Source organism: Elaeis guineensis, chromosome 15, assembly GCF_000442705.2.
Source record: "Elaeis guineensis isolate ETL-2024a chromosome 15, EG11, whole genome shotgun sequence".
Taxonomy (NCBI): Eukaryota; Viridiplantae; Streptophyta; class Magnoliopsida; order Arecales; family Arecaceae; genus Elaeis; species Elaeis guineensis.
Window position 1 is genome coordinate 68,033,234 of NC_026007.2, and position 9,962 is coordinate 68,043,195.

Here is a 9,962-nt window from a genome sequence, read left to right on the forward strand (position 1 = left end):
TCCCTCTTTCCTGAAGGTCTTGGCCATCGGTGACCGGTCAATGATCGAAAAATAAAAAAAAAGAGACGGATCTCCTATTTTTCGAATTCTTTAAATCTCCTGTTGGCCGAACCTCGTCACCGACCATCTTTGGCTCCACCGTCGCCTCCACCTACCGTCAGACATTCGGCCATGCCACCGCCCTTCGTCGGAGCTCGAGCCACCAAACTCCTCCCTCTGGTCCTCCCCTATTCAGCCAAGGAAGAGGAAAGAAAGAAGAAAAGAAGAAGAGAAGAAAAAGAAAAAAAAAGAGAGAGATGATTTTCTCTCTCCTCTCTCCCCCTCTTTCTCCCTCTTTTCCTCTTTTCTCTCTCCAATTTCTTTCTCTAGATTCTCTTTTTACTTTCTCTCTAAAATTTCTCTCTCTAGGGTCTTTTTTTACTCTCTCTTTCTCTTTCTAACTGCATCACAGATCCTAGGGCAAAACTTGAGATGAAAATAAGATGATCTGAGATTATTTTGAAATTCATGCAGTAGGTTGGATTCTAGTCCGATCTTTATTTGAAATTTATAACATCGATCAAAGTTAATCTATATTGAGTCATCCTGATATGATCTCTGATGATTTCGCTCATGATTACCTCATTTGAAGGATACGAACATTATCTCTCCACTTTCTCTCTCCACTCTCTCTAAAATTTTTTCTCTCTAGAATTTTCTCTTTCTTCATGAATTTTCTCTTTCTAGGAGTCTTATGGACCAGTAGAGGGTCCAGATACTTAGATAAATCTCAATTTTGGTTAATCCTCAAGAGGTTCTGGATTTGTGTTATTAGGATCGATTATCGATAATTTTTCTATATATAAGTTTTATATTTAATCCTGATCATATAGAGATGTAATTGTTGCATAAGAAGATATGGAGCAAATATCTTGATTTTAGATTCATAGATCGAGGAACTCATCGAATTCTGTATTTAGATCGATCATCGATAGAGGTAAGAATTTTTGTATATGATCACCATTGTATATGCTATTTTATCGTTAATATTGTATTGTTGATATTGCATCATTGAATTCGTAATCAATGATTTTGTTATATCGGAGATATCGTTATTTGCTTATATGATTTTTAAGCATGAGTATGGATTATGTCAATATATATGAATTCGTGATTGATGGCATGATTATATGAGCATAGTATATCTATATTGATTACATTGAAAATCGAAATTGATTTAATGAAATCAATATATAACAATTAAATGAAAATGAAATGGTTTGGATTAGCTTCATTATATGGGACAGTCGGTCAGGAGCTTATGCCTGGGACAGCTCGTCAAGAGCTTATCCCTGGGACAGCCGATCAGGAGCTTATGCCTGGGATAGTCTGCTAGGAGCTTATGTCTGGGATAGTCTCGTAGGCTTATATGTGGATCAGTCGGTCAGGAGCTTATGCCTGGGACAGCCTTGAGAGGCTTATGAGTGGACATTTGATTCAGATAGAAATTGAGGTATAGTCTTGGTTAGTCCAAAATCAAAAAGAAAAAGATTAAAGATCATATGATTATGAAAAGAGAAATAGAGATAAAACATGAAATTAATGCTGAATAAAAGTATTTCATCCATTAACATATGATGATGCATCTTTTTTTGACAAGACAGATAATTTATGTATGTTTGTATTATTCCAGATATTGAACATGAGATTTTATATTTTATTACTTATCCTTATTTTCATATTATATTATTATATTGTGTGATATGAAAATTCTTACTGGGCTGTAAAGCTCACATCCCTCTATTTCTCTTTTTCTTCTTAGAGTTACAGGATGCTCATGATTGGCTATGGTTTGGATTTGCGGGTAAGTAGATGAATAGATAGAGTGTCATGATACCTGATCAGAGGATTGAAGAAATTTAATTTGTAATTATGCAAGCTTTACTAATTATTATTGAAATTAGACATTATGGATGTTGAGATTGTAATGAATTATTTTTGGCCTTGCATGTTCTTTAGGACTTGCTCTAAGAAGTGTGCGGCCATCACGTATTCGATCCGGATGTTGGATTCGGGATGTGATATAATATGCATAAGATGTCATAATTTTTTGAACCATATTATGATATCCTGCATATAGAAAGTCATAATATATCATAGGACGTCATAATTTTTTTCAAATGACAGGAGTATTTTCATCATATAAAATTTTTAAATAAAAAAATAGAATTACAGGCATTAAATATGTGTTGGAAAGCAGTAGCTATATGAACTAATCACATAAAATGATGTGCTTTGCATCGGATTTTCTATACCGTCCGCAATGTACAAAAAATTTCTTTATGGAAGCGACAGGATGTCCAGATTTGAAGTCCATTCAGCTCAAGAAATACCTTAAAAGATAGCTTTTCTCCTCTCAAACTGGCTATCTTCAACCAGGGACGAGGCTCTCATCCGTCTATCTCATCGCCTTCGCGTAGCTCACATAGTATGCAAAAGTTAGATATAGTGCAAGTTCTTAGTTTAACCTTAGCGGATGCCTAAGCTCCTGGTCTCGCAAGCTCTTCTGCTCGCCTTCAAGATGCCAGAAGCCCCCTAGCTGGCAATCGTTTTTGCTTAATCCCCTCGCCAAAACGATTGAGATGGTCTTCCGGCACCTCCTCGAAGCGTCAATCCTTTTTATCAAAAAACAAAAAAAAAAAAAAGAAAAAAAACGTCAATCCTTCACTGTTGACTGTCCCACCAAGTATTACCACCCTTGCACGAGGATCATTCATAACCGGACACTTGTCACAAGGTTGTAGTGACTACTCGAATAAATAATTCCAATTTTTTTGCATTTTTTTCTATATTTCGGATTTTTAAATATATCTGCTATTTTTATATTTTTTTTAATTTATTTATTTATGATATCACACATTTACAGGTTGATCCACGGTTGAACTAGGGTGACTCGCTGACCCATGATCCTAACACCAAAATGGGTTGATGTTTGGGTAGGCTTCAAAGCATTGTTTAAAACAAGGAAAGGGCAGAACAATAGATGGCATAACCATCATAATTTATAACTGCGAGTGACATAACTAAATTATGCATTATAAGAATTAGTTAAATAAGTCATAAAACAATTAAATAACTTTTGATCAGTTTCTCTAATCCAGGGCATCGTTTGAAAGTGAAAAGTATGAAGAATTTAAAGATTTTATTTTCTATTTTAAGGAGTACAAGGCAATAGTTTTTGTAATTTTAGAGATTATATCTCAATCTTTCTTCTCCTTTTTTTTTTTTTTTTTGCTTCCTTATGGTTATTGAATAAATATATATCACCTGTTGCGTATTTAGATCTAGGAGCATCTAAGGACGTATAAATACGTACCATTCTGTCAAAAAAATTAAAAAAAATCTAATGTTTTATCAAAATTAATAATTAGATAGGTTTTTACGCAATTATTAACGGGTATTTACTTACAAAGCTGAAAATAAGAGTCGAGCGGTAAAGCTGAAAATAACAGTGGCACAAGAATTTACAAAGCTGAAGGCGTAGTAAAGCAAGAAAAAACATAAACATGTGAGACGAAAAAAAAATTAACCAATAAGCAAGAAGCGCTACGGAGGTGTCCAAGACCAAGGAGACAAAGGGATCCTTCTGAAAACTAGCTAGAGGCCAGGTGATAAGGAAGCTGGGGCCGGCGGCAGCAATTACAGAAACCACTAAAACATTTTTCAAGAAAGAAGTGCCATTAAATCTCAAGCCAACCCATCGTTTCTTGCTGTCAATTTTACATCAAATGTAATGATCGAATTCAAGTGAAAGAAGTGTACTGAAACTAGGAACAATAACAAATTATAGTTAACAAAGAATGTTCAATTTTTTTCTCCTTCATCATGCTCTCCGAGATCCAATCTTTCCTCTCTCCCGACGATCTGAACGTCTTCTCAGTTTACAGAGTTGGGCCTTCCATGTCTCTCTGAAGAACTCCGCCCTCGCCTCCTTCATCGTCTTGCTCTTTCTCAACTCATTGTCATATTTTTTACGCAAAGCGGGATTTGACAGCATCTCATAAGCTCGGTGTAGCTCGATGAACATTCTCGTGGCCTCCTCTTTTTTCCAAGGAGGGCAGACGTCAGGGTGGCACCTCAAAGCCATGCTTCTGTAAGCCTTCGTTATCTCTTCACCACCCACATTTTCGGACTCCAGGGAGAGTACTTTGTAGAAGTTGGTCTTAAGCCCCACGTCGAAGTTGCTAGCTCTACAAGCTAATGTGTTGAGCTTGGTCTTTCTTGGAAGCATACAGCCATATGAGCTAAAGCTAAGATCAGTAACACCACCCATTGTTTTCAAAAGCAAAAGCTTCGGTCTAAAATAGGCTTAGGGATGAAGCTAGGGAAGCTAGGGAACGTTGAGGAGAACTCCATATATATATATATATATATATAGGAAATGGAGGAAACGAATAAAGAGAAGAACAAGTGACAAACAGGTGTTGTGAGACACGTTTTCTGTTGGAAACCTCGAGGTTGGTTGAAAAGGCCGGAATATTTCCTTGGTATTTTTTTAAATTGTTGCAGTCATAGATTCTAATGATGGAACAGAACATGACAAAGATTCGGCTGGGCTATGTGGCCCTTGCAAAAGATTTTTAGTGGGCAAGACGGCCACTGTGCTGATTCTCGGTAGGAAAAAACATGGAAGCTTCAAGCTTGCGCTGGGAGACAATTTTTGCCACGCGGATGTAATAAGAGATTCTGAGGGAAAGTTACGTGAAGCGCCTTTTTATTTTTTTATTTTTTGGTACAAAAAAAATGAGAACGGATCTTCTATGGTATTTAAAAAAAATTTTGATACAAAAAAAAAAAAATTATGATATTTAAAAAATATCGCAGAATGCTATGTATATTTTGAAAAAATTTATCAAAAAATGAATAGTCATGCGTATGTTAAAATATTAAAAAAATATAAATAGATAAACTATAAAAATATTTGAATAGTTTAAATAAATATTACATAATGATCTATTTTTTGATGGACGTCTTAAAACATGCAGCACCCTACAATATCTTTTAAGTACCGCAAAAGATCCTGTTCAACGAGAAAACTACACACTTCAATGGCTCATTTTTGATCACTTGCGAGCTGGGGAAGGATAGGTGGAGAAAAGTATGGAGTAGTACTATGCTTGAGGTAATTGTTCGCTATTACTGAGTTGAAATCAGTTGGAGCTTGAGCTTGATTCAATTTTTGTTCCATCATCAACTAAGATTGATTTATGCTTGATTCAAAGCTCACTTCATACATGATTTAGTGACTAATTATACGTTAACTAAATTAACACGAGCCATCCGATTAGATCCAATAGTTGATATCAAAGAAATATTTATAAATTACAAAACTAATGATGTTTATTTTGTTGATGGTGAGGCCCTATTGCTATTACTTCGTGCCAAAGCCTTTCCATTCCTTCTTTTTACTTATGCTAATATTTTATGATGTTACATTTATATATTCTATTTTATTTATTTTAATCTCTGTTAAATTTTAATAATTATTTTTTTATTTTCCCCTAATTTATGATTCTTTAACAACAACCTTAACCAGATTTCTCTCCAATTTCTCAGTTTTGACTCTATCTATTTCATTATTCTTTTGTAATGTCAGACGCCCATCATGGGCCTTTTTCCCCCCAACTGAACGGCTGGAGATATCCTAAACCCTCTTCCGGACTTCAATATTTTATTTTATGTATTTCTCATGAGGCTCTTTTTAAGAGAAAATTTTTGATTCTACGCGGAGTTTCATACGTGTACGTCCCATCCAGACCAGTTATCCTGCAATCCGACCTAACAGACAGGCCAATCGATCCAATGGGCCAAACAGCCCACTTGCATCTTGGATATTTTACCAGCTAACTTGGTCGTAAACAAACGGTCTACTTCCCAGAAAGAATATACTAAATATCAACAGTAAACTAGAGGCCAAGATACTATCCACGTGTTAGGCAGGCAACACAAGAAACGGATGGAGAGCTTCTTCCCATTGGTCAGCAATCTATCCTCCTTGGCCTCCGAGATTTCCCTGAGATTTTGTGGCTCCCTCAGCCATCCCACCCACTTCACAAATCACACAACAATATAACAACTATACCAACCACTAGCTGGAGAGAGAGAGCTCAGAGCCACCCAGCCAAAACAACACACACTCCACTCTTCAAACCAATTAACCAACCCAGTCTCAAAGGGTTTGTTACTAACACAAGAAGAGCAATGGCAAAGGCTTCCACTTCTGCTGTTGTTGTCCAAGGGCCTATCCACCCCCTTCCTCTCTGGCTCAAGGGCTGGCCGGACTCTTCTAAATGCTGCCATTAGTGGCAAGCCTGCCGTCGCCGGTGCATCCCGGAGGTTGCTCGTGGTCGCCGCCGCGGTGCCTAAGAAGTCGTGGGTCCCCGGCGTCAAGGGTGGTGGCAACTTCATCAACCCCGAATGGCTTGATGGCTCGTAAATCTTTTGATCTCTTTTTATCATCCAATCTTAAGAAACAGACGTCCCAGATTCCGTGGAGGATACATAGCTTGAAATCTGTTAAAATTTCATCACATATACGTTGTCTAATGGTTTTTTTGCGAAAAAAATAGATAGGAATCAATTTGGGGCCTTCCTTAATCACTATTCAAATTGCAAGTCCTTTTGTGGCTGATCCATGTATTTTAATTATTTTATTTTATTTCTTCTTTCTTCCTACTGTATCGCGCGGCACTGCAAAGATCTTGGGAGGTGGTGTCCTGACCAGACATCCACCCAATAAGTGGTATTAGAGCAAGATGGTATAAGGACGCAGATTGCAATGGTGGTGAGCAAGACTGAAGATGGAAAAGATATGATCAATCAAGATGGAGATCAACAAGTTTGATGGTAAGAGCAATTTCTCCTTGTGGCAGGCAAGGGTGAAGGACGTGCTTATCCAACAGGAGTTGATCGATGCTCTCTTGTGCGAGGAGAATCCAACCACCATGGAGGTGCAGGATTGGAAATGGCTACAGATGTAGGCGGTGAGTACCATCCACATGTACCTGACGGATGAGATGGTGATCCATGTGCTGAACAAGACTTCTTCGACGGTGCTGTAGTCGAAGCTCGAGAAGTTGTACATGGCGAAGTCTCTCACCAATACTCTTTTTCCTCTGGAGGCAGTTTTACCAACTGCGGATGGTCGAGGGACAAAGCGTGCAGGAGCATCTCAGTCACTTCCAGAAGATCCTCACCGACCTCTTCAACGTTGATGAGAATGTTGAGGAGAAGACCAGGACGCTGGTTTTGCTAGCGTCGTTTTCTCCTTCATACGAGTCTTTGGTGATTGCTCTTCTAGTGGGGAAGAGCACCATCAAGATGGACGAGATCACTGCGGCGATACTTCAGAACGAGGTTCTTAGGAGAAAGAATCCAGCTTCTAACTCAAGTGGCGGTAGCTCAGCTTTGATGGCTTCTGGAGGAGCAGAAGGCGGTAGACGGAGCAACAGGAGATCGCGACGAGGATAGTCCAAGTCCAGGAGGGACTTAAGCAAAACTAGATGTTATCGGTGTGAGTTGGGGCATCTAGCCATAGATTGCTCTCAACTCAAAAATTGGACAGTAGCTGCTATAGCGACGGCCAGCAGCGATTCAGATGGAGATGTCCTAGAGATATCTGATGAGATATCTATTTTTTTCCAGCAGTGGATATTAGATTCTGCATGCCCCCATCATATATGTTGCAGAGAGTAGTTTGACTCCTTGAAGAACAGTGAGGGCACTGTATATTTGTCGGATGGATCGAGCTGTGCGATCAGAGATATCGGGATGGTCAGCTGGAAAGCACATGATGGTGCAGTGAGAAGATTGGGGGAGATCCGATACATATCCGATTTCAGGCAAAATCTTATCTCACTTAGCAGACTAGATTTGAGAGGCTACAGGATGGTAGCTGATGGAGGAATCCTAAAGGTGCTATACGGCGATAGGATTGTGCTGGATGGGAAGAAAGGGAGCAGAGGATATTATTACCTGGTGGAGAGCCCAGTACGAGGTGGAGCTTCAGGAGCCAGGTGAGCCCAGAGCGAGGTGGAGCTCCAGGTGTAGGTGGATCGAGCATGAGACAAGAGATTCGGGAGGATGAGAGGCGACGTCACAAGGTGAGATTCCTATTACCACAGGACGATGCCCCTAGTAGGTCTCAGATCAGAAAGAGCACAGCATACGATAGAGATGGGATCGAACGGTTTGGCTCGACTCCCATGTCTGCCCATCCATGATCAGCAGGCAATTGCCCCAAGGCATAGGGGCGAGGAGATTTAGAAGCTCTCGGAGTTAGGAGGAGGTCGAATATCAAATCGAGATAGAGATTGTTAAGATTTTATGTCTCGAGATTTAATCCATATTGAGCCCACAGCGAGATCCGCGATGAAAAATAGAATCCAATGAGATCAAGAACATCTTAAACGGAGCTCGGACGGAGAAGATACATGCTTTTAAAGTCGGCACGCAACTCAAGGTGATGGAGGACCATCGGCGGCCAGCGACGGGCCGGCGGAGCCGCGGCGGCACGGCCGCAGGTGGCGGGACACCGCCCAGCATGCGGCAGTGTGCAGGGTGCGGCCCGGCACTGGGTGCACGGCTCTGCCCAGGCCCAGGCACCGCTGGGGCCTGGTTTTCCTGGTCCACCATGGACCGGGTGGTCCACCATGGATCGAGTGATCCATGGTCGGGTCTATGGACTGCTGGGCATTTTTTACATATTTCTCATGGTCCACAATACTATTTCGAGATCGGAGCGTGATCCAACAGTGTTGGTTGGTCTCGATCTTGATCCAATGGTCTGTGGACTTAATTGGATTGGTTTAGGAGAGCTATCCTTATTGGGTTTTTAGCCTATACATAGGCTTGTGCATGAATAGAGACGGGTGTGGTGGCTTTGGCTTGGTTTTTTCACGGAAGAGGACCCATGACCTCGCGTGGGTGTGGAAAACCGAGAAATCTGAAGAGAGAAAGGGAGCAAAAGCTATAAGCTATGAGAGAAAGAGCAAGAGGCTTCTGGACAGGGACAGCGGTCACTTTAGAAATTCAGAGGGGTCTTTCAAGAGAGAGAGCTTTTGTGAGGGAGAACTTTCTGTGAGAGAGAAATTAGGTGTACGAGGGTTGAAGGTGTGATCTCCTCTTGTAAAATTTTTTTTTCATAGTAAAGTTTGCATGCCCCATGGAAGCGAGTCTTTTTGTAGCTGATCCATATATTTTGATTGTTTTGTTTTGTTTCTTCTTTTTTTTTGCTGCATCGCATGATACTAAAAAGATTTTAAGAGGTGGTGTCCTGATCAGACATCCACCCAACATTATTATATACATCAAATAGAGCATTTTTTTAAGAAAGAATTTAATAATTTATTCTGATTCTAGTTTCATTTCTAGCTTTTCTTTTTCTTGAAAAACAGAGAATCAAAAAATATCAAAAAATAGAGAAAAAACATGATGCTTGCGGTCCATCATTGCCTTACATCTTTTGATCTATGTATCTTTTTGTTTTTAAGGAAAAAATTGTATCCTTTATTTTTGCCTTTTATACCTGAGCGTCTAATTTGGTAGCCAGGTCTAAGCCCAAGCCACAAAGTATCCAACCTATAAAAATTCTTTGTGCATCGCAGGTGGTGTAAAAAATCTGACGTGGAGTGCATCGCCTTATCCGATTGATCCATCTAGCCACCGCTTCCCAATATGCATTTAATTCCAGTATGTCGGCTTTTTCATTTAAAAATTTTATATGATGAAAATATCTTTCTTAAAAATTAATGATACCTCTTCTTAAAAATTATGACATCCCTTCACAAAAATTATGACATCTCCCGTAGAAAATGCTGAACTAAAATAGTATGTCATAATTTTTGTGAAAGTATGTCATAATTTTAAAAAATGAGTGTCATAATACTATTTCTGCATATATTCATTATCTTTTTTTTCATATA

At 39.4% G+C, this 9,962-nt stretch overlaps 1 long non-coding RNA gene across 1 annotated transcript; it reads left to right on the plus strand.

Moving 5' to 3' along the window:
* Positions 1–5,963: 5,963 nt before the first annotated feature.
* On the plus strand, positions 5,964–9,404 carry LOC140854053 (uncharacterized). Its single transcript, XR_012137183.1, has 2 exons — positions 5,964–6,471; positions 6,738–9,404. It is a non-coding gene; the product is annotated as an uncharacterized lncRNA (long non-coding RNA).
* Positions 9,405–9,962: the final 558 nt, after the last annotated feature.